This window comes from Bactrocera oleae, chromosome 2 (assembly GCF_042242935.1).
Source record: "Bactrocera oleae isolate idBacOlea1 chromosome 2, idBacOlea1, whole genome shotgun sequence".
In the NCBI taxonomy this organism is placed as follows: domain Eukaryota; kingdom Metazoa; phylum Arthropoda; class Insecta; order Diptera; family Tephritidae; genus Bactrocera; species Bactrocera oleae.
Window position 1 is genome coordinate 77,749,727 of NC_091536.1, and position 26,259 is coordinate 77,775,985.

The 26,259-nt window shown below is 35.3% G+C and overlaps 1 protein-coding gene and 1 long non-coding RNA gene across 3 annotated transcripts in view; one reads left to right on the top strand and one right to left on the bottom strand.

Annotated features, from left to right (window-relative positions):
- The window catches only part of Eip93F (Ecdysone-induced protein 93F), a 237,373-nt gene that overhangs the window by 103,390 nt on the left and 107,724 nt on the right, over positions 1 to 26,259 (top strand). The gene's annotated exons all lie outside the window — the stretch shown is intronic.
- LOC118681987 (uncharacterized) lies at positions 11,237 to 11,786 on the bottom strand. The gene is made up of 2 exons (XR_011394849.1): positions 11,489 to 11,786; positions 11,237 to 11,424 (listed from the first exon to the last, which is right to left on the bottom strand). It is a non-coding gene; the product is annotated as an uncharacterized lncRNA (long non-coding RNA).

The following is a 26,259-nucleotide window of genomic DNA, read 5'->3' on the forward strand; positions in this document are numbered from 1 at the left end:
AAAAATGGTAACAACAACTAATACAAAGACGAAAAACAACAACATATAATGTCGTGTGTCGTCGTGTATCGTCGTTGGGCTGTCGCCAAGCAGACGAAGTTGCGGCTGCTGAGCTCCTTACGTTTCTTCTTGGCTAGTTGCCGTGCATTCGCTTCGTTTAATCGGCGTCTTGTGTTGCGCACTTGTTGCATAATAGCCATTGTTTGTTTGTTTTGTAGTTGTTGCTGTCGCTGTCGCTGTCGCGCTGCATGAACGAATGGAAGCGACTGCTGGCGAGAGGCAACTTAAACATGTATATAGGAAATCTTGTATCCTCCTTATCTTTCGTGTATTCGTATTTTATAAGCTAATGGATTTAAACAATTTAAATCACAAAAGCATGCGAAAATCAAATAAAAGAACTGGAGATATTCTGAAAGCCTGTTCTGTATTAAAAAAATGCTTAGCTGATATGTATATTAGGGCGAGTGAAAAAAAAAACGAGTTTTATTTTCGCTTTGTACTCTGAAAAATTGACGAAAGGTTATCCAAGTATCAGCTCTTAATTGTAACGAGAGGGTCCTTCGCCTAACGGTTTGCATTTCTTTTCCTATCAACAGATAGAAAAAAGTTTAGCACAACTTAGCACTTTCTTCTAAATTAAATATTATTTCACTTAATTTCAATTAGACCACTAAAAAATGCTAAAATTAATAATATTTATGCATTTGAATCAGAAGCTTGGGAATTATCGATATCGAAATGGAAAAATTTGTTTCCAAAATTTATTAAAAATTCTGCAAAAGTGTGCTATTCTTCTTCATGACTGATAGTGTACGATACAATAAAGACATTTTGATAACAAAATTGTATGGGTTTGGTGTTTTAATGCCAACGGCGTAGTTGTCTACTTGGGTCAGCATATAGAAGATTAATTAAAATAAAAATCACGCTGCATTGGAATAACAGTCCTTATATCTTAGTTTAAAAATATATACTACTTAGTAAAGTCTTACCATGCTTAATTTATTTTCAAAAACAACAAAATTTTTCTTATAACTTCAAAATTCGCGAAATACAAAAAATTTAATGATTTTAACTAAATTTGGAAAATTAGAAATGTATGTGAAATATTTTAAAAGTTAACAAATTTTTTGTTATTTGAAACTTATGCTTTAGCTACAAAAAATATAATGTCCTGAATGTTACTTATACGACATGGGGCCCCTATGAGCTCTCACAGTTTTCTAATATTTGACTGTATGTTTGACATAATATTGAAATTGCAAAGAGAAACAATAACAACAACAACTATAATAATACTAAAATTAACAAAATTATTTATGATATTTGATATAAACTGTACTTATGTATATAATAATTGCGCTTTAATAAATAGAAATGTTCATTGATATCCTCACCATTTAAATGGTCTACAAATTGAAATCGTGTGCGCTTGAAATTTTAAATAGGCTAACATGCCACAAACGCCACAAATTAGTTTAACAAATCTGCAGCCAAAATAAGCGTAATAATCAACACGTCCCAACACACATACACACACATATGCACATATCTATAAGAGCAGATAGCGACGAGTAGATCAACCACAGCAATTAGCATATTTACTGATTTCTGTGTGCATTGTCATTAGCAAAATGCTGCAACGACACACACAAACATACAGAGCTGTATATGAAGCAACAGTACTTCTAATGCCGACATACACACACATACACACACAAATAACCGCCTAGTTGTATACAAAACACTAGCATTTGCCGGTGGCATGCAACAGTTGGTTGTTTCGAAAACAAGCGCACATACACACACTTACACAAACACATAAATATGTATATATATGTGCATAGCAGTTTCACGCACACACACACACACATAGTTACTTGTGACGCAGGCAAGTCGGCTGATGCTGCGGCATTATTACCCCCGCCTCCCCCTTTGCGACTGCCACAAATGTTGCCATTGTGTGCAGCACTCGACCACATTGCTCTTGTTGTTGTTGCTTATTCACGCGTTGCTGCCGCTGCGACGCCGACGTGCTGCTGCCGTTTTTTTGCGAATTTTCGGGGCATTGCGTAACAAAAACAAAACAAAGCAAAACTCTAAAACCGAACTACGTGCCGCAGCAACAACAACACCAAAGCAAAAACAGCAGGCACACGATGTGTGCGAATTTCGCCGAGAGGCAGCCATTCGATGGCACTTAGTTTCTAATTTGTTTATCAACAGGTGTCTGCGGCGCTCACGCACGCACACACACACCGGCATATATTGCGATTGTGTGGCAACTACATATGTTAACATGTGTTTTGTGCTTGTTCAGCTTGTTGTATGCTGTGGCACGCGCTCGTAAGGTTGCAAGGCGAGCAAAAGGTAAACATCGTGTGCGAATTTATACATATATATGTATGTGTGTGTGTGTGTGTGCCTGTAGAGACATGTATATGTGTATGTGTAACATAGATGGAACTTCTAATGCTGCCAGCGACATGTGACATACGCTTGCAACACTACTAAGCACTTTGGGTGGGAGCAGTTGGCTTGCTGCGCTGTTGCATCATCATTGCTGCAAAGATAACTGTGTATTTATATATGTTTGTATGTTTCGATGTGCTTAGATTCGTTAGATGTATGCTGGCGCGTAGGTTGGCCCATTGCTCTGGCGTTTATGGGCCACGTGCTCGGTAATTGCTGCAACATTTCTACTTACATAAACACGCATACTTGTATATGTACCAACATATGTATGTATTTGCTTATATGCATGTATAAATATGTGTGCGTGTGTGCCAAAATTGAAAACTAACAAATTCAATTTGTTTATCTTGTATTTAGGCAAAAGTGTTCAACAAGTGGCTTACTTTGTTTGTGTGGAATGTATTTAAGGTGATAATTTGGTGAACAAAGCTGCAGTTTTTTTTCATTATACAAGTATTCTTATTGTTTGTGAATACATTAATGAAATTTTTGCGTATTATCTTATACACTTACACTATTTGTCACGTCTGTCTGACGACGTAATCCAGAAAATATAATTTAAAGAACCGCGGAGCAGGAGTTTCTTGGTTCCAAATGGGTTAACATTAAAAAAGGGAAAGAAATATCTTCTAAATATAAAGCGTATTATTAATACTTACACATGCTCATTTGAAGGTTTTAACCAAGCAAAATAAACTCAAAATATCGCTAAATGGAGAACATGTGTTAGGCGGCATTTAAGTTGCAAGAAGTAGGAGAGATAATGTCCTCTAACTAGATCAATATATAGCCTTCATAACCGATACGAGCAACTTCAGCTTAATCACATATGCACTATTATCTAAAACTCTCCAAAAAAGGGTTATAACTACACACGCTTCCATCAAAAGTCATATGAATGAATGTTAAATAAAATGGCGTGATAATTATAGATTGCCCTAACATATTGACTAGGTATAAAATAAGTTAAAGATGCGATTCATGTGATATCTCTGATCACAAATCACAACGACAGAATCGTTGAAAATGTTGCAGATGTGTTTTGGGCAGTATACTTTAACAAGTTTGCGAGTGGCACAAAGCACGCAATGAAGGTTTCGAAGTCAGCGAACTTGCCTCATGCGTGTCATTCATCCACCTTTGTTAATAACGACAACATCGAAGGAGTTCAAGAAAGCGTACTTGAAAATGATCGTGTTGGCGTCAGAGAGATAGCAGCGGATCTTAAAATTTCTTATGGATCGACTCAATACACTTTGGTTAATGATTTGGGTACATAGCGTGCTAATGCTTGAGTCATACCATAAGAACTGAGCGCATCGTCACATTCTCACATGATTGTGACTAATTTTTTGATCAAACAGGAAACGGGAGTCATCACTATTACTGTGTATGTAGGTGTTTTTTGATATACTATGCCTAATCGTTACATATTAACACTATTCACCAGTTTGTTCAGCTTAGATATTTTTTAAGTGTACTTAAATGCAAACTTAACGATAAATTAACACATCGACAAAAGATTCCGATACTTCATCTACTACTGTACAGTTTTCGCTAGACTTGATTTATCTCAGATGTCACACCTGCTATGAAGTGTTTATTTGGTTGGAATTGAATTTAGTCGCCCCAGTAGATTTGTGGTAGTCTAAAAGCTGTTTGTTGATATGATCCATACCTAGTTGCTTTGTCATAATAAAGAACTAGCCCAAAACTTAACATCAACTAAATTTTTATATAACTTCCGTTTATCCCGATAAAGGATAAGGCGTAAAACCTGGATTTGTAACCGTCTAATCATCTACACGTTCTAATTAAATTGGTGGTGAAAATGTTGTTTGATGATATCTATAGTTTTCGTTGCCTCATCCATATATTTGATATTTTTTTTATTAGATCACATCAGAGTCGCATTATCAAAAAACAATCACATATATGGTCTCATTTGATCTCCTGAATAAGCGGCTACTTTTAATCTAATTAATGGTATAGAACATTTTCAACGGCATTGTCACCCGAACAAAGAATCGAAATTAGTATAAAATTTTTGTCATACCACCGGTGGCAATTCAGGTGCCTCACGTTAAAGATTCTATCCATTCAATCTCAGTCCAGACAAAGTTGAAAAAGAGACACAAGTATAACGATGCATTCGCCCATTAATTACCTACAACAATTCCGCCAATAATACGGAACGTATTTGCTAAGTAAATGGCAATACTGTCGCAGATCATATCTACTCCACTCTTATATTCTTGCTCTATAGAAGAAGTCTTGCTAAAACACTGATTTGACACCTTAGTCTCCATTATTAGAATTGAGTAGAATTTATCTAAATATGACAAAAATATAGTTAAAAGGGGTCTTGGCTTTGACATATCTTCCCAAGATACCTACAAGTATGCTTCAGTATTACAAAGAAGTTAGCATATTGCGATCGTAGAGTGTCGAAAGTGTTTGCTACTTCTATTAGCTTGTTGTACTTATTTGTGTTTTCAGGCTTTTATTTGACATTGATTTGTATGTAAGCCATGAACGATGTTGACATACAAGTAGTTTTGTTTGTGATAAAATATTCTTACAGAGCAAGGTTATATCTCTACAAACTCACCAAAAAACGACTGCAACAATTGTTTTAAAATTTTAGCAGTATATTTATAAATATTTTAAGAATGCGCAGTAAAAGATTTAAAGAAAAAAATTAAATATTTTTCGAGTTACTCGCGATCTCCGACGGCGCTAAAAAAGGTATTCCACTGTTGCATTGATTCCGACCTTCTCCATAAACGACATCTAAAGAAGAATAATTTTATGCTAGAACATTTTGTCTGTACATTGACCTAAGGTCGATAAAACCAAAAATTGGAAAATGGACGAAATGGTGGCGGATGGAAAAATACTCAGTCCGGGTCAAATTTGGTACATGTTGCTTTCACCGTCTGACTTTTGCTAGCGACTCGACAAAAGCTGTTTTATAAATAAAACAAATAGTTCGGAAATGCCAGTCTTTATTTGTGAACTTAGTCCCGGCTATAGTTAGTTCTGAATAAAAATTTATGGAGAAGCGTTAATTGCGAGTATCAATTCTGTTGAGTACTCAGTCAGTACAGCCACTAAAACACTTTTGCCTCCCGAAGATGTCATACATATTGGTATGTATATATTCGAAATATGACTCAGCTGATTTTTATAGAATTGGAGGCGATAGAAAATAAAAAAGTAAATTTTTATTTATGTCGTGAGAGTAAAAAGATATTCAGCTTTAGATAATTTACTCATAAAATAAATTACTCAAAACCTTTCTACGTAGGTGCCGCTGGGATTAAAATATTATCAAAATTTATTTTTATCATACAAAATAAAAGTCAAAGGAAACAATAAACATATCCCGTTTTTTACGAATTTTTACATGAAATTTAAATATTATTGAACTTTAAACTATCACAGAATTGGTTAGCGCAATTCGGTTTTGGTCATATCGGCTCTAAATGGCTCTCTAGCTACAAAACACCAAAGTGTATTTATTTCAGACGAATACATGATAGTCTGTATGTATAGTGAATGAACTAAGTTTCGGAAGCGCATATGTATGTATGTAAGGTGGGGCATCTGAACGAAAATCCTATATTTACAGTTGGTAGGAATATTATTGGATAAAGAATATAACTGCAGTTTGGACGCCACAATAGCTCATATTGGCACAAAAATGAAAACGAACCATCACCTCAAGTATATATTTATTGTTATTTTAATAGTATACGCAGATACCAAAATTTTGAAATTGATAAACTATATAAAAGACTAACCAACAAAAATAAAGTGAACTATGCAAAAAAAATAAACAACAACACAAATCCAAAAAATAATAAAAACGCAGACGTAAGAAGTCCATCAATCGCTTAAGGCGCTAAAGAATGAAAAACAAAGGCAATATAAAATTACTTTTGGAGCAATTTGTCTACACTAAATCTATCTTGCAGAAATATTTACTTGTATAACAGTTGATGAATTGAAATAAAGTCTTGAGGAACTTTATTAGGTATTTTGAAAGCATGGATAAATTAAAAAAAATAGTAATGGACTAAATGTTTCGATCTGCAAAAGTGAATTTTTTTTTTTAACTTCAAAGGATTAAGAACGAAACTAAAAACAAACAAATAAAAGCATAAATTTGCAATTAACATTTATTTGCAAACCCATTTATGTGTAGTATATACACATATCAATTAACTGTCTCACTACCATAGCAAACCAATTGGCATAATGATATTCCTTTGAAATATTCACATATTCATCACGAAATAATTGCCGCAAGTATTCATTGCAACTTGAATATGAATCCACTATAAGTGAAATGCGCAGATCTTATAAAATATTTATCGATTGATTGCGATTGCAATAACAGCAACACAGCAGCGGCAATGCATTCTAACCGAAGCACAAACACACACACACACACTCGCTCTCCCTCCTTGTTTGTGGATTGCTGGCGGTTGCTTACAGCTGAAGACGAATACTCAAGATAAAAATGAAAAATAAAAATCCCTCGAATTTGTGTCACCCTCAGCTGCAGCCAGTACAAAGGAGCACGCACACACCCACACGCAGACACACTCGTATGGAAGGAAAATACAGTCGGCGAGTGAAGGTGTGCGACGAATTTGTAAGGAAGAAAAATTGCAAGCGTTCGTGTCATTGCATTGCTTCGGCCAGAGTTGCTTTTGTGCGTGTGCTCGAGTCTGCGAGGCGAAGAGTACTAAGTGCAACTAAAATGTTGTAAGATAATACGGAAAAAAATTGTGAAATGTTGGAAGACAATATATATAAAAAATGTTGAATAGCGCAGAAGGGAAAATGAAGAAATCGAATATTGCCAGACGAAATTTATTTTCTTTCTTTTTTATCTGCACATTTTCTAGTTGTTTACATTTTTAATATCCCGAGGTAGCGAAAATTTGGTTATTTTTTTACACGCGAAAGTTCGGTTACAGACAAAAGTGCGATGAGCACGGGGCGGGCGCAGGGAGTGTCTGTTGCAGTCGAGGTTACGTTTGTATTAATAAAAGTGGGGAAAATTTTAATTTTCGTCTGTTTTAAATTTTGGGTGTGGTTTTTATAGAAAATTCGTGTAAAATAAATGGAAATTAGTTTAATGTTTGATAAAACTAGTGGAATGAAAATATAGCTTAAAGTTTATAATTTTACTTACATATTTACAAATTAGCCGGAATTGGACTCACCTGAAACGAAAAGATAGTAAACTATGTTAATAAAAATAACATTAAAAAAAGAAAATATCAAATTAAAAAGCATGTGGAGCAGATTTCTAACTGATGTGGTGTTTTATTAAAAAAGATACTTTTAGCATGCAATTTTAACCGTGCTTTCATTAAGCACTTGTGCGACATCTCAGACACCTTGCAATGAGGAGGGTAGGTAGGTGTGCTGCCATCATGAACGGCAATATTTTCACTACCGTAGGATCTTACAAAACAAGGCACATTCTATATCGAATAGCACATTTCCGTAAAAATCACAAGCACTATTTTTATGCCAATCGGACCTGTAATATCGGTTAGCAGTTATTCTTATTAAAAAAAAAAATAAAAAATCGGACAATAAAATCAGATAACATAATTGGATAACCGTTCCCACGACAGTCCGGTTCATGCGACCGGTATGGACTTGGATTTTGATCCAACCAAGGACTGTCAGCTTGTCAGCATTCCTCCAAATTTCTTCTGGGATGTTTTCTGCCAATACAATAACAATAGCACCACTTAAATGCAATAGTGCCAGTGGCTCTTGGCCTACATTGGCGCCTGTCATAAATTGGTTTAACCAGTATTAAGTGATCGCAAGTCGGTTACGTCGGTTTTTGATTAGCCAAACCCAGGTACCTCAAAATTGGCTATCACGGCGGAAATGTAAGAAATCTACGATATCGTAATGGCAGATCGTCCATTGAAGCGAGTTAACTGAGATTTTAGGTATCTTCGAAGACCGCATGCCACATTCTTTACTGAAATTGGGCTATCGTCACGATGGGTGTCGAGTTTGCTCACTGTTTATAACAAGTTCAACTGTGAGACCACTTCATAGCAATGTTTGACGCTGTTTAAGTGCAACCCAAAATCGATAAAATGTGTATCCACTGCTAGGAATCAAGAAAATATCAAGGCAGTGAACTTCACTTCATCGAACATGTTCCGAGAGATGCGAAAACTGGTGTTCACTGCATTTTGTTTCGAAACTTTAGTAAGTTTGTTTGCAGGCAGATACATTAGGGATTATTGCCGCCACGAAGGACTACTCCAAACCTCCAAAAAACTTATTTTTCAGACGAATTAAAATGGTTAGAGTGTCGCTGTGTTAAAAAAAATGATTGACTAATTTAATTAATTTTCCTTTAACTTTTATAATATTTAGTATAGTATATATGTATGTAGCTTAAAGATATCAAATTTTCTCGTTGAAGTTCTGTTTTCTTTGGCTTTTTGAAAGCGGCAACACTGTCATCACTCTAGTTTTTATGACGCCATCAGGGCTTAGTAACGCTAACGAGAAGAAAGCAGTAACTTTAATAATTCAATTAAGAGTCTTTATCTCAAACGTTTACAGCAAATTCAGCAGGTAGGCTCTACACTTCGATTCTATCACAATTTTCCGAAGCGGGAGGCATTACTTTTATTTAAAGTTCAGACTTCTCAAATTCAAAAACAGAAACGAAAATTAGTAAGGTCAATCCATTTGGATTTTGAAAATATTTAAATAAAACTCTGAGAATTCTTGATGAATTCTTGATGAATATTAAAAAGCAACAAAAAAGGGAAAAAAATAAATTGCATAATTATCATCAAGGAAAAATAAGTTCAGTAACAACAACAAGTATAACTAATTTGTAATTGTAAAACACTCGCACGATCGACGCACGTGAATCGTCGCTTGATCGGGAAAAATCGTACAAAAGTGCCGACCACAACAATAGCAAAAACGACGATGACATTTCAATGGTAGTGTGACCATTTATGTACATTTAGAAACCGTAATCATACAATAATAAAAATGTTAACTGCCACACGTTAGCCTTGTAAATTGGCGATGCAAGTAGCAGCAATAAAAAGCAACAATAACAACGCAACACAAATGCCAAAACAAGACGAACAACAGTAAATGGCACAACAAATAAGCAGCCACAGCTGCTGAAGTGTACTGTGTTGTTGTTGTTTTTGCTGTGTGCTATTATTGTTGCTGTTGCTGTTACTATTGCTGCAATTGTTGTTAATCTTGACTTGTACAACATTAATACGGAAGCAAATTAAATATCTGTTTCCATGCGGCATACAAAAACAACAATCGCTAGCAATTACCAAGCGCTCAACGGTTGTTGTGTGTTGTGTGTAAACAATGCAATTGTGCGTACAACTACAAAAATGTATGTATATATAAATGTACAATTGTGTGTGCATGCAATGTCAGTTAACTTGGTTAGTGAGTGAACGTGTGCGTAGGTAACAAACAACGTGCAACAACAAATCGATCGCAACAACTGTTCTAGGCGGTGATTTTGTTGTTGTTTTTCACTTTTTATTCATCTTTTATCAATTTGCGGTAGTGCGTGCCGGCCTATACATATATATACACATATACATCATGCATACACAAGTGTGTTAGTGTGTGCGTGTGGCTGTGCATGCCCGTGCTGGTTGGCGGCGATCGCCACCAGCGCTCCACCTAAGCAACTGTAGCTGGCATTTAGTTAAGTAAATAAGCCTAATCGGTTGTTGGTGAATAACACAAGTGGACAAGTGTTGTTGACCGAGTGTCTGGAACAGAGTGCCAATCAGTCACTGATACTGTGGAAACTTCAAATCTGTAAATTCCGACTAGTTTTAGACATATTTTCCGATAACGGAAGTGTTTAGCAATATAACTGCTCCACAAAATCGAGCATACTCGCTTAATCGGAGAACCTAAGATTTTGACAGATAAAACTTACTAGTTCTCTTATTATACCAGGTTTCGCTGCGAGCCCGAATCAGACCGTGTTTATTATTTTCTAAAATCTGGACCAAATATATTTTTTGACTTTGTAATTTTATGTCGCATTTTATTTATATCTGTCAACTCAACTTCTCAACCTTTTGAATTCAAGTTTGCTTGTTCTCCGAGAGAGCTAAATAGCTTTACAGCTTTACTCAAAGAAACTTCGACGCTAGCCAACTCACCCGCGTATATTATTATGCCAGGGAAACCAAACAAAAGAAATGTGAATAACTGTTTTGAAGTTTGTGATAGTGAAAGCTATTGCCCGCAGTACTACTTGACTCTCTGAAAAGATTGGTGCATTATGTGAGATTCCTTTGTTTATTACAGCTTCATTAAAGCCGATTCTTTGAATCTGAATCTGAACCAACTGCGTGGGGAAAAAAATCAAGAAAATTTGTTTAACAATTGGAGTGATAAAAATTTATCGAAAAATACTGGGTCTTTCCCCGTTCTTTCTCTGATTTAAATCGACTGAGAGAATACTGCCAACGCTTTTTCGGTTATTTAATTTTTTCAGGATTATATCCAATATACTATAATTGAAATATTTCAGATACTGGGAGATTTACCATATTGCTCCATTTTCCTTTCGAAAAGTTGTAGAGCCTAAAAAAACTTAGTTGTTAATGCCTTTTCAACTTATATGTTAAAAATTCCATATTTAAATAAAAAAGTTATACCAATATTGTCATTGCAAAGCTCTGACGACTTACCATTACATAGGTTTCTATATTGTATATTCTTCATCACTTAATTGTGTTCCAACAGGACAACGTTAGGTCACATACAACGATAGTGAATTGCCAAAAGCTTCGGCAGCTTCCTGCTGATCGTCTTTTACCATACATCCACCTCATAGTCCGGACCTGGCACCAAGTGATTATTACCTGTTCCTGACTATGGCCAATGATTTTGCTTGTTAAAAATTCGCCTCAAAAGAAGCATATAAAACTCGACTCACCCAGTTCTTTCCAAAAAAGTACGAGGGTGGCTTTATAAAATTACCTTGAAAACGGGACGTTATCGAACAAAACACCGGACCGAATCAATGAAACGAAACTAAACCTTCAATTTAATACAAATATTACGATACATATTATATATAGAATTACTTTTTTGATTCGAAAAATGGAAAAATTTAATGGGTTAATCGAACACCGTTTCCATTGTCTTTGATTAGAGTTTTGGACTCAAAATCTTATAGTCATTAATAAAGTTCAATATTAAAATTTCACTGGAAATTAATAACTAGAAAATGACTATATTTTTCGAAATGCCACTAACATTTACTAACAGTAAAAAATTTACGCAGACAGGGAGAGTCCACGCCTATTTTTCAAAATTTTCAAAATCGACAAATTTTCTTCAGTCACACTGACACTCATTTCAATGGTCATTATTAAGGGTTAAGCGTCGAGTCAACGAACCGCCAATGAGACACAAACTATTAAATAAACTTGCAAATGCAACAACAACAACACAAAATGCTTTACAATAAGACATGTAAGGGCTTCCACACAACGACAAACCGACGGCAGCAAAACGGACAAAAGCCGACCGAGTGGAAAGAGCGCTGAAGGGAAGAGGTGCGGGTTGTGCGCACAGTGCGAAGTAGTTGTATTCAATAATAATTTCATGTCATTCATCGCCATGCGTTCATTTGTGCGTTCATTTCGTCATTGTGTGCTTAAAGGCAACATGCATTGTACGAAAATGCACAAAATGCACGAAAAATATTTACAAAATATACAAAAACAAATGAAAGAAAATTAAAGTAATGACGAAAAATACAAAAAACGAACAGAAAAACAAAAACAACATTTGTAAAGCGTTTTTTGTGTGGCTTCATTGCCGTTTCGCTGCAGTCGCAAATTGGCAATGAATGAAAGCGATTGTGGACAGCCACATGCATACACACGCACGCACATAAAAAATTGCAAACACACACATTCATGTATAAGTATCAACCATGTGTGTGTGTGTGTGTGCGAGCTGTGAATTGAGTGCGCTGCATGCATTGCCGCAAAACAATGCTTCGGCCGCCACTGTGACCGGCGGGAGCACTGGCGGGCGCATGGGCAACAGCGGCAAGAACAACAGCGCCAGCAGTTGTATGTAAATAGCAGCAGCAACAACAACAACAAACAGCAAATCGCACACAAGTCAATAGCCGCCAGACCTTAGCCTATCATAACCTAACCCAACCCAAAATGATGCGACGGGCTCCATGTGTAGGCCCAGTGAAGTTGTAAGCGTAGCGGCCGCGGGGTAACACTTACAAATCTGTTCACATATTTATATGTATATATGGTATATACAAATTATTCGCTTGTAACTGGGTACAGTGCGAAGTTGCATAGAATGTGAACTGTGTTAGCACGTTTCGTAGAGTTTTGACTCATTGCCAGACCGATATAATTGAGTTGATGTAAAGGAATAATGAAGAATAATAAGCAAGTACATTTTTGTATAATAAAATATGTCAAAAATAAGGTTAGGGCATCTATGCATATACAAGATGGTCTACAAAGCAATTTCTTGGTAGAAATTAAGAAGGAAATACTCTAAAATCTCTTAAAGTTTCTTAGAAATTTACCAGACTCTCTCTCAAGATGGCTAGTTGGAGACATATCATAAAACGAGGAATTGTTATTTTCCAATTCGTATAACATTATTTCTTCACGGCTGTCTCTGTCATCAATTTCCGACCTCTGCAATGTTTGTCACTGATCAAAATAACTGCTTCAACTTTTTGCAAATTTCTGTATGTAGCGGTAAAAAAAATTTTTTTTTGCTTAGCCTGAGGGTGTAATTTATAGGTTATAAAAAAAGAAAATTTTTGAAAGAAAAAAATTTTTTAACACTCACACCCACTCCCTTTAAAGGTAAGTTTCGAGTTAAATTTTTTTTAGGACAAAAAATATAATTTTTGGTTTAAACTCTTCACGTTTATATAAAATATACCAAATTTGACGATTTTTGACTCAAAATTTATTTTAACGGCTAAGGAAAGCATGTTGTCATTTAAGACTTTTTTTTAAAACTCCAATATTGACCACAAACAATTTTTTAAGTAGATAACTTTTAATTGGCCAGAAAGAGGACTCTCCACAGCTTCTAGAACACTTATCAAAAATTTTTTACGAAATAAAAATTTTAACTTATTTTGTTTTTGTTTTCCCAAAATTTTCTTTTTTTATAATCTACAACTTTTACCCTCAGGCTAAGCGAAAAAAAAAAATTTTTCGCTCCACCCTAGTGTACGGGTTTCAAAATAATAGACGAACGTTGCTGAACGTTAGTTTACACAAACGGTTTAGTTTTGTAGAAATGCCAAATTCAGACGTGGAGACAGAATTCAGGCCTGTTGAAGGCAGCTTTAAAATCGAACATGAGGTTGTGTTTCATTGAGTTACATTGATTATAATTGTATTTTATCGTTATGTTTAAATATTGCTTTTGGAACAAATTTGAACAGAAATGTTTCTAATGAAACATATCGAAAAAATTTACCAAAACATTTTAAACCTTCAATGAACACTTCGGGCATTTTTTAGGCTTTTAGAGAAAGCAGTAAAAGCGACCTCGGTTAAAAGTTGTTACAAAAGTATTGCCTAAACAACTAGGTTCATATTTTAGAATTTACTCATCTTTTGCGCGATTCGTGAAAAAATCTTAATCCTACTTGTAAAACAAGCTAAGAAGAAGATTACATAAATTCCTTGCAAATATTTTTTAAAATCAATGTGGCTCTTTTATGTATAAAATATGGAATCACAATAATAATTTTTACTAAAAAACGTAAACGGCATTCGGCATATATGTAAAACTAATTTTTTTCTAAAAAAATATTGATAAGTGATATTCTTAAAAAAATGTATATAAGTAATACATATATATATGTAGGTATGTATATAGTACATAGGTATATGTAGGTTATATTTCCAAAAGTATGAAGTAAGTGCCTTTAAGTGTCAGCTGGCAATTGATTAGAATTGCAACCGATTTGCTAATTATCTCAGCAGTTCCTGTACTCGTAATGACACAGTCGTGTGCAGTAGAGATCACGACCCGAATTCAATAACATAAATATGTATAAATGTATACGGGTATGTAAGTGTGTGCAATCGGAAACAATATAGGCGAGGAAGGGAGCAAAACTAAGAAGCATTAAGAAGCTTATTGCAGCAGCTGATTCATGAGCAGCTGCACTGCTATTTCTCCAATCTATATATGAAAGCCAAATTGACAGTTCAAACTGAGTGTGTGTGAGTGCAGTGACGTTATTGAGCGTTAGTTTTCTTTGATTTCTCAAAATTTCGCTAAAACTTAATGTCAACCATTTGCTGGCGGAAATGCAAAACGAATGCAATTCGCGACGCTCTCTTTTAATGCGCTTGAAGTTGGCTGCTGATGACAAATTCCAACTTTGAAACTTTAAGTTTTATTGGTAATTAGTTATTGTTCGCTTCAATCAATTAATTATATGCAATACAAGGAGATTTCTAATTAAATGCATTTTAATTGCGACAGTTGTTAAATCTATCGAGTGTAAGTGGCAGCACTCGATTTTGTTTTGGTTTTACTGATTTGTTTGAACGTTTTTTGGTTTTATTATTTAAATAAAATTTTTTATATTATATTACAATAAATACCGCAGAGAACAGATAATAGTTTAATATTATTCTATTATATGACATCCAGCGTTGCCACCCAAATTACAAAATTTGCATTAACATTTCGAACAGTTATAGGGTCCAAAAATATATTTCTGAAAGCATATTAAAAAGAATTTTCAGAAAAAAATTTATATGGAAGCTTACAAGTTGGTAACTCTATTATTTATTTAATATATATTTTTTTATTTAAAATGTTTTAAATATGTTAAGTTGTTTTTGAATTTGTCTGCATAATATTATCAAAACTATATATTATAAATTATAAATTCTTTTCTTGGAGTGAGTTTATAAGAATGCATATTGCATTTTAACAAGGGTGGTAACACCATTTTATTTTATTTATACAATATAGTTTCTTCGTAAAGCTTCATAAGAATTTATAATTAATTTTAACAGTAGGTGGCAACATTATTTTATTTAATTCTTAAAATATATCTTTTTTGTAAATCGACCTATGTACTAAATTGTTTAAATTTTAAAGTAGAAAAAATAATTTGAGCAAAAAAATTTTACGGAACTCGTTAACATACTTGCCATTTAATTGCTGTATTTGCTGATGGACTGCCTTAAGTTAATAAACTATTCATTTAAATTAGAGTTTGTGCATTTAAATGCTGCGTGGTCGAAGTAATAATGTGGCATCAGAAACAAACAGATATCTTTAAAATTTTTATATAAAAAAGTAGCAACTCTATATAATAAGTTTACATTTAAATGAATATTACATAGTTTTAATAGCAAATTATAATTTTGTTTCCTTGTGTGCGCAGAGATAGAACTTACTTCGAAAATGGTAAAATTAAAACAAACCAATATGGCAACACTAACTGTGAGATACATACATATATAACGCATTTTCTAATTTAAACAATTTTCTGAGCTCAACTTCTCGTGTATAATACCAAAAATTCGTTTTGCAATAAATATGTGGTATTTAATAGTAAAACAGTGAACAATTTGGCAACCCTGTAACCTTTTTTAGTTAAAGCTATTTTTACTAAAAAAAACTAAAATGAGTTTTTAATATTTATGGCTTATCAGACTTCCTTAGTATTTAAACTACTATGCTTATAAAAAGTAAGTCTTTAATAAATGTTTATTATTGTAAACAAAAAGACATAAGGCCACCCAGCCACGCTTTGGCTGCTAAAAGATAGATTAATAATTAACAAAAAATTTTAAGAATTGATATTTTTAGCCAACTAGCAATTGCAATGTATAATCCCTTTGCATAAAAGTGAATTTAGATCTAACATTGAAAACTATAGAGGTATCGCAAAACTATCAGTTATACCTAAACTTTTTGAAGCTATCATCATTGACCATATAACCTTTTCGATTTCTCCGTTAATTTCCTCATCTCAGCATGGATTTCGTAAAGGGAACTCGACTATATCCAACTTACTTGAATTTGTAAACCATGTATCATTGGGTTTTAGGGAACAAAAGCATACGGATGTTATATACACAGACTTTAGCAAAGCTTTCGATAAAGTAAATATCTCGATTATCATACATAAACTTGATCTGCTGGGCTTTCAGCCAAGATTCCTTCAATGGGTATCTTCCTATCTTTATAATAGAACACAACGAGTGATATTTGAGGATACACCTTCAGATACAATTAATGTTTCTTCTGGTGTTCCGCAAGGTAGTCATCTTGGCCCGATTCTGTTCTTGTTGTTTATTAACGATATCTCTTCAGTAATAGAATTCTCAAAAATTTTATTATACGCTGACGATGTAAAGCTTTTTAAATCATACACTTCAACTGAGCAAAGGTGTCTGTTGCAAACAGACTTAAACAATTTGGTTGCATGGTGTGATAGAAATGATTTGCCATTGAATCTCAATAAATGTAAGACGATGTGCTTTTCCCGTAGATCTGTGCACCCCTCTTCTTATGTAATAAAACACCATATTCTAGAGCAAGTTTTAAACTATGTTGATTTGGGAGTTAATATGGCCCCTAAGCTTAATTTCAGTCTTCATATTGATACCATGGTCTTGAAAGCAAAAGCTGTCCTCAGTTTTGTTAAACGTTGGTCTAAAAAATTTAGAGATCCGTATATTACTAAAACACTTTATACAACTTTGGTTAGACCTATATTGGAATATGGCTCTGTGGTATGGAACCCTAGCTACCAAATCCATTCTGACAAGTTAGAGTCGGTTCAAAAACAATTTTTACTTTTCGCCTTAGCGCATTTCCGATGGGATGCTAGGGTAAGTCTACCTCCATACACTAGTCGTTTAAAACTTATAAATCTACACTTTCTAGTCGTAGGGAAATGCTTGGCATAATATTCTTAGTGAAACTTTTGAATGGAACTGTTTGCAGTTCTTTTCTCCTGTCTGAAATTTAATTTAATATCCCGGTTCGCCTTTCGAGGCAGTTTAGACCTTTACTGCTAAAATCCTGTAGATCAAATTTTGAACTAAACGAGCCATTCCGCCGTATATGTCATGATTTTAATTCTCATTCCAGCACATTTGACTTATCTGACTCACTTTTCAAAATTATAAAGACTTTATTGTTTTCTCTTAATAAATGAAAATGTAACAATTTATTATATTGTAACTTTAGATCTTAGCTGTTGAAATTTTTGTTTCTGTAGCTGAGCAGTTTTAGATCTCAACACTTAAAAAACTCTCTTGCCTTTTCTGACTCGGCTAATTCCGCACGTATGCGGATTGCGCCCCTCGCGTCGGTTGGGCGGGAGGAGGGTAATCGTTGGGTTTATTATTATTATAAAATGTAGGAAGGTGAACAATGATTTTGTGAATATATTAGATATAAAATAGTATGGCAACGCTTCTCAAACTACATATATTGCTTAAAAAATCAGAGTAACTATTATTTGGATTTTTTATATTATATTAAACACAAATTTTGCATTAAAATATTTTGTTATATTAAATATGAAATGGCATCCCTATCAAGTAACTAATATCTTTTTCAACTTTCATTATTTTTCATAAGTTTTTATGGTTTCGAAAATTTTTCGAAATAAAATAAAAATCGAAAAAAATGTATAATCACGAAAATTACAATATAATAATCGAAATTATAGCGATAAGCAAAGATTTCATCAACTCTCCTTCGCTACACACAACCCACACTCGCCTCAGCGCTCATTACGCGCTTTTGTTCTTGTTTCAATTGTCGCATTAGCCTCAGCCATTATCATCGTTTTGCAATGTCTTATCGCTGGCAAGTGATATGTATGTGCTATGGAAATGGGTAATCATTCCGGCGATTGCCGTATCGGCTGCGGCTGCGGCCGACAGCTGTACTTGTAAATGAAAAGTGATTTGTTGTCGTTGCTGTTGTTGTTGTTCTTGTTTTATTTGCGCGCCTACTGCTGGCGATTATTTTACTATTAAACAATTTGGAGTATATGTTTATTGTGCTGTTGTTGTTACTGGTGTTGTTGTTATGGTTGTTGTTATTGTTGTTGTTACTTTTGTTATTGTTATTCTTACTGTTGTTCATTGAGCAGTTGGCGACTTAATGTAATTGTTTAACAATGCTTGCTGCCAGCAACAGCAACTAGCAACAAGCTCGCTAGTAAAAGCAATGCCAACAACAATATAAGTGTCAGCCCAACGGCAAGTAACAACAGAAACAATAAAAAAAAAAATGAAATGAAATAAAAAAATAAGCGCAAAGCAACTGTAAAAAATGCGATAATACCTTGAACGAGTGTCAAACAGGTCGTTGTCTGCCTGACGTCGCAGTTAGTCAAGCTACTAGCGAAGCACATACATACAAACATACATATTTATATTAATACATATATGAGTATGTTGTTGGCTAGGCAGCGAGCCGCCACTGGCAAATTGGCTTCCCAGCCCGTTCGCGTTCGTCATTGTCAGCGTCATCGTCACTGATTTTCGTTTGCCTACCCCTACACCTCTTCCTCCTTTTACTTCAGTTCTTAGTTTTTAATACGCTTGTTGTTGTAGCTACTGTTGCTATTTTCGTTTTATAGCGCTATTTAAATAGTTGTTGTTGTTGTTGTTTTGGCACACCCAAAGCTCTAAGATTACATATGATTAGCGTATCTTCGCTAATCTTTCGCAAAGAAATTTCAAGAAACATACATACAAACATATAGAGACTGCAAAGACCCTGAAGAGTAGGCTTTGACGCTCGAAAATTGCTGAGGAATTTTAATAAAAATTTTTCAATAATTTTTTGGCCTTATAAAAAATGTTTTTTCTCAAAAAAATTCACTCAAAAATTATTTTTAATCGTGTCAATTATTATTACTTTTTTTTCAAAATATTTTTTTTGTTTTTCAAAAAATTCACTCAAAAATTATTTTTAATCGTTTCAATTATTATTACTTTTTTTTTTCAAAAACATTTTTTTTTCAAAAATTTCACTCAAAAGTTATATTGTAATTATAATATTTTTTAATAATTTCAATTTTCAATTTTTTTTTTCAAGAAACTTAATATATTTTAATCAACTGCGCAGTCGATTCACTTCCTCTCTCTCTCCCACTCCGCAATTAAAACACACTCACCTTAAATATTATTGTGCCCACAAACTCATTTACTCATAATTAGTGCAAATTGCAAACTCGTTTGAGTTTGAGTCAAGTTCTTAAGCAAATAACACCAACACACATACACAACAACTACAACAAAGCGTAGCTCATTTTCGAACTCACCACGCTGTATTTTCAGATACTAATCGCGAAATGCAAGCACACTCACACGCACAAAAACTTGTCAGCGCAAAAGACTCACTAACACATGCTCATACACAAACACACTCAAGCAATTGCAAGCAGAGGAAATGCACTTTTTGGTGGACGCTTTTTTTGTGCTTCTTTTGTGGAGCGCTGTTGCTGTGAGAGTTTGAGAGTCTGCTTTGAGTGCGTTTTGTTTGAATTTTGAGTATTTTACTTGCCGTGAGCAAGATTTCTAGAATTTACACCCGCTTTATTGAGGTAGGCAAGCGGAAAAGATAATACTTAAGATTGCAAGTTACACTTTTGTACAAGAGATGTAAAGATTTTGTACTCATTATGGTTATCATTTAGATTGAATAGATAAAGAGTATTGGGTTGTAAAATTCTTTTTTCGCAATATACTTTATTGTAAAAAATTTTTTACTTACATACAAAGGGATTTTATAAAGCTCTGCAACTTTTTTCCAAATAACTTACGAGAAAATTATTGGAATGTTGTTTATTTCAGATTTAATTAGTGCGCATTATTTTATTTTGAAACGTAATGTTTGAACCAATAATCTGATACACAGTCATATAATGACTATATTTTATGAAGTGCAGCTTATCGGTTCAATTTTTTTACCACTTACTTTTGCATACCCGGGCCTAATTTACCAATAACGCTTCCGATTTTAAGCATTTATTTCGATGTTCGTTAGTTTCACAAAACTTTAATTAGCATACTATAAACTTACAATAAATTCACGACGAGTGATACAAAAACATTTTTTAAATACCTTTACGATTCCTAAAAATTAGCAAAAATTTCTCCAACCAAAAATAATCATTATTATCCCATACTTATTAGTAATTATTATTTTATAGCTATGATTTCAAGTAGTTCTAAGTCAGACAGAGCTAGATTATATTATTTTATATTAAGCTGGTGAACACTATTGTGCTAAGTGGTTATATCCACTTGCAGGTCAGGAAAAACGCGCATTTTTGGGATTTCTTTTAAAAGGCATTTTTTTAATAATTAAATTAAACATAGTACATTTACAGAATTTCATATACTTTAATAATAAGCGATAAATTTTGTGAAAATTGGGGATCTCCTCGATCGCGTAGCCAATCTCAAGGAGGACCTCCGAAAAATGGTTGGATTTTTGATATATACTTGTATATGAATACAGGTAATGATCGAAAGACAAGTCAAAACTTTGATTTTTAACAAAATGTCAGCTTCCCAAAAAAAAGTCGTTTTTTGTGAAAAGTTACACTTGGGAGTCGCGTTGATATTCGAAATTATTGTTAAAATCTTATTTCTTGCAACATTACCTAACAAATATATCTCAGGAGGTGGTGTAAAAACTTCAAACCGATCGGTCCAGCCTTTACGGAACAATTTAACTCATCCACTCTGAAAAATTCGTTTGGAGAAAAATGTGTTTAAAGTTTTGATAATCAATTGCAGTATGTTAAAAAATTATCACAAATATCCGAAACTATTTGCCGGATCAACATCAAATTTACGCGATATTTTCAAATATGTATACAGGTTAGTTGAAGAGTTGAAAAAATACTGTTTTTTTTTTAATCAAACTTGAAACTTTACTAACACTATTATGAACTTGCTCAATGATATGTGGTGTGGCTGCCGTTTTTGGTTATCCTTCGTTGGATCGTCTTCAAGTCTCGTACGACCACGTTTAAATTCACCAGCCCAAAATTCAATACTGCGTTTTGAAGTTGAGGCTTCTAACAATTGTTTATAAATATCCTTTGCTTTTAAACCTTTTAATGTAAAGTAGCTAATCACTGCGCGATATTCAATTTACTCTATATTAAAAAAATACTCTGACACGTCAACTTCAAATATTACTTTGCTTGTGTTCTCACGACATATGTACCAACTTGAGAAAAACAAATATGGAACTAGTAGTGCTATTTCTTGGTGAGAGCAGAAACTCTTCAAGCAAACCTGTATGCCTTTGATATGTATATATGCAAAACGAAAATCGATGTTTCGGAATTCATTCCTTGAACAAATCGAAAATAACTTACTAGCGACTAGTTATTTGGCTGGTTATAATGACTTATGTATAAAAATATATCTTTTTGTTTTTGCATTGATATAGATGAAATATAGACTTTATACATTAAGCTTTTTATGGTTGATGTCATAATATTTCGCTTTCCAACTTATTAGTGATTTTGGTATTCATTGTATTTTCTCACTGAAGTAAAAAAAATGTTAGGCCCCCTTCTCTGCGAAAGTTACTCTACTTATATTCATGAATATGGTTCATAAACTACGGTAAGGGTTTAAATATTCTTTGGGGTTTAAGGAATAAACTAATTATATTTAGATGTTGGGGTGCTCGCTTCTCTTTTGTTATTGGCATTTTGTTTTAAATTTACTTTATTCAAGGGTTTAATATCAATAAACTTAGCGAGAAAATACACGTTTTCAGTAAATTAAAAAAGAAAAAAAATCTGTTCAATTATTGCTTTATCAAAATAGTAATATTTTTAACATTTTAAATAAACTTTTGAAGTCTTATATTTCACTACAGATTATATTATACTTGAAGCAAAATCTATGTGGGCTGGCATATAAGTTGGCGTTTATCTTCAGTATAGTTAGTTCCTACAATGCATTAAATCAATATGTAAAAGTTGTTGAAGTTGAGGTTCCAAAATTAAAGCCCCTCCCTAAAACACAGTGCGCTTCAAAATATATCTACTCCTAACGATAATGATGGGGTTTCCTACCTATTTAAAATAAACCTTTGATTTATTATAGCTTTTTTACTTATTTTTAGCCAATATTCTTTGAGAGCTACAACCAACAACTACTTGCGCTCAACTTTCTTTACATTTCGATGTCTTGGCACAAATAGATATTTCATTAAAATGCAACTCTAACAATTCAGAATGAGTGATTGCCTAGTAAAACAACAACAACAACCCCACAGAAACACGAGTAAATGCATTAATTTTCCAATCACGAAAACTTAGCAAAAAAGTTTACGCCTCTTCATGTACGCCAAATATAAATAAATACTCATTCTTATTAGCGGCTTGATACTCATTACCACAAGCTAGAACAGTAATCAAAAGCGCACCGCATTTGTGTGTGTGTGTATGTATGGGCGCATATTTTGGCACGAGTGCAATGCGCAGGGGTTTGAGTGCGTTGATTTCGACTTGTAATAAGAGAATACAGAAAGAAGCAAACAAGAGCAGGCGTTTAAATGCGCTATGACATTTTTCTATGGGTAAGAGATGGCGAATAGCGGAAGGTATGCTCTTCGTAGTGAGCAAATGTTTTGTAAATGTTGAGATATTGCAGAATTTTTTTCCAGCCTTCAGAGGGCACATAAAGCTGAGAAAGAGTATCCAGTGTAGTTCTCTTTCGTCTTTTCTTATGCACTCTGTGTTGGTGCCAAGTAAAAAATTGCAATAAGCGCATACTTTTCCACCCAGCGCGCCAACTCAACCAATACAAAGAACTTTGAAAAAATTCTAGCAGCGACTGCGCGGTCGAGGCAAGCAGCAGCAGAGCTTGTGGTGCAAACTCACGCCATTACAAGTACACACACACACACACGCACATTGCCACTGAAGTTGCAGGCGCTTGTAGTGGTGCGACAACAGTGTAAGCGTCAATGCAGGCGCTTGAGTGAGTGAGTGAGCGCGTGTGAATGTGTTGGTAATTTTTGTGCGCGCACACACATAAGCGCGGTCTTGCTTGCGGTGTGTCCTGACGCTTTTTTACACCCCATCTAGTCTGCTGGCTTCGCTGAATGGTTGAAATAAAAAATCGTTGAAATTTTTTAACTCAAATTGAGTGAGCGCCAGGTATGAGTTGGTGAGCACACTGTAGTTGTGCAGCTAGCGCACGGTGTTGGCCGTGGCCGAGCGCAACGCAGTGAGTGAGTGAGTTGGTAGACCATTTAGTGACGTTCTATGCATGAGCTGTTGGCGTGAGGTGCGCGCTGAGGGGCAGCTTGTGTGCAAGTGTGCATTTATACTCAATGCATTGGTGGTGTCACATGCCAGTACATATGTTTTTTGTTTGTATTTGTAAGCTTTGTGCAATTTTTCTACTTCATCTCTTTATTTGTATGTGTGTGTGCGAGTTTTTTTTTTACACAACTTGATTCATTAGCGTGTTGCGCTCGCATGTATGGTATGCTTTCGTGTGTTTTTGCGGTGACTGTTGTGTTCTGAGCGCCAATGTTGTCTGCTGACTTACAAATACAAGCACGCCTTTTGCCGTTTTTTTATATTAAATATATAGAGCGCAAAGCCATTAGTGTTGCGGATTCTCCCCATTTCCAAATAGAGCACCACTCAACAGTGCGCGTTCTTTGCAATGCATTTTTTACCGTTCTTATTGGCTCTCGCCGCTTAATTAATGAGAGCGTTGAGGTTTGTGCAATGAGTTAAAAATGCAGCGGGTTCTTCGAAAAATTCTTAAAAATATATGTACAAAATAAAAATACCGTGAGCACTTTTTGTACTTCTGACGGGTGTTTCGATTTCATTGCGCTTTGCGTGCTGGCAATGTCATTCATGCTGGTGTGCGCCGCCCGCCACACATGCTAAAAAACTGCATTCTTACTCACTACCGCAGCGCGCCATGCTCCAGGCGCTCTTTGTTCTGTTGCGGGCAAAGCTCTCGCTTGCGCTCTTTACTGAGCAAATTGCAATATACTTTTTTATTTCATCTTGTCACCGCATTCGCTGCAGCGCGCCAATCGTGCATTCTAGCTGCCATTGCTTGCATTGGTGGATGTAAGCGCGCCATGCCGCTCTGCCATTGCATCGTTGCTTAAGTATAACTTTTTTTCGGCCATACTTAGCCTCCTTCTTTGTCGTCCTGCCCCACCTCGCGCACTGTTGATGATATGCAACGGCAGCGCGCGCGTTCTGCCGCGTACTACTCGACGTCTGTCGCTCGTAGCTGCGTCGCCGCGCACTTTGTGTTGTGATATAATTTTTATAGTCGAGTCGGCTCGGCAGTCGCAAAAACGCAACGCATCCGATATGCAACGGAACGCATTTTCGGACGCGGCCCGAGTCGATCCGAGTAGCGTCCGATCGCGCGTCCAGCAATAGTAAAGTATTTTTATTAATTTACAATAAAAGATTGTTGCTCAAGCTCTTGCGCGCAAATGTGTTAGTGTTTTGACTGCTGTTGGTGCAATTGTTATTATGATGCTTGTGTAGTTGTCACTGAAGCAGCGCCGCTTTGACTTTTCTAGAAAAAAAAAAATCGCCTCAAAGCATCAGTTTCCACATTACGAATTTCTTTTAATAAATTCACAACATTTAAAGACACAACAGACACAGCGATAAACGCGGCGTTGACCACAATACAACAACAATGCAGCAACGAAAGCGATAACAACGCACACACGCGCGCAAAAAGCAAAAACACAAAAATTAAAAGCACCATGTAATGCAACAACAACGCAAACAATAATTAATAATGTTGTCGAAATTGTGCAAAATCGCGTGAGTGCAGTGGCCGTGCGCATGTATGTGTGCGTGAGTGCGTAGAATGCGTTCGCCACACGCTGTCCAATACCGCTTGCATGTATGTGAATATTGTGTATGTGTGTGTGCGTGTGTGCGCGCAACTGTGCTTGTGAGCAGTAGCAGCAGCAACAGCAGCAGCGTAAGCAACTGCAACAGCAATGGCAGCCGTGCCAGTGGCAGTGGTAGCTGCTCAAAAAAGAAGGAAATTGAATTTATTCTTTTGACGCGCGTCTGTCCATCGCGAGCGCGCCATACTTCCGCTACTAGCGCGCTTGTTGCAATTCGCATTTTTGCGTGCCGCAGTAAGAACAAGCTACAGTGTTAAACAATTACAACAATAACAAACACTAGGCATAACGGCATAACAAAGTCTATTCAAAGTCAACACCGCAAGCTTGTGTTATTCCACTGTTGCTAGCACCGCCGTCGGTCAACGTCAAAAAAAAAATAAAAAATTTATTTAAAAAAAAAAATCGAAAAAATACAACACGCTTTACATACTACGCAAATTTTGACAATTCTTAAGACGCACACACACACACGCGCGCGCCGCACAAAACATTTCGCCGCGCTGCACACCAGCCCACAGTGCATACGCTATTTTATTGCTATGCAGCGCGTCGCAGCACCACCTTCACTGCCCACCACCCTCTCTGCTGCACGCCGCCGTGCAACCGCCACCGCCGCCGCCACCATCATCATCACTCACCATTCGCACGCAAAACACCGCGCGTCGTATGCGTCGTGTACCGCGAATCAGCGCGCCGTCGCCACTCAAATGTTCTGTTCTGTTCTGTTGTGCAGTCGCGTAC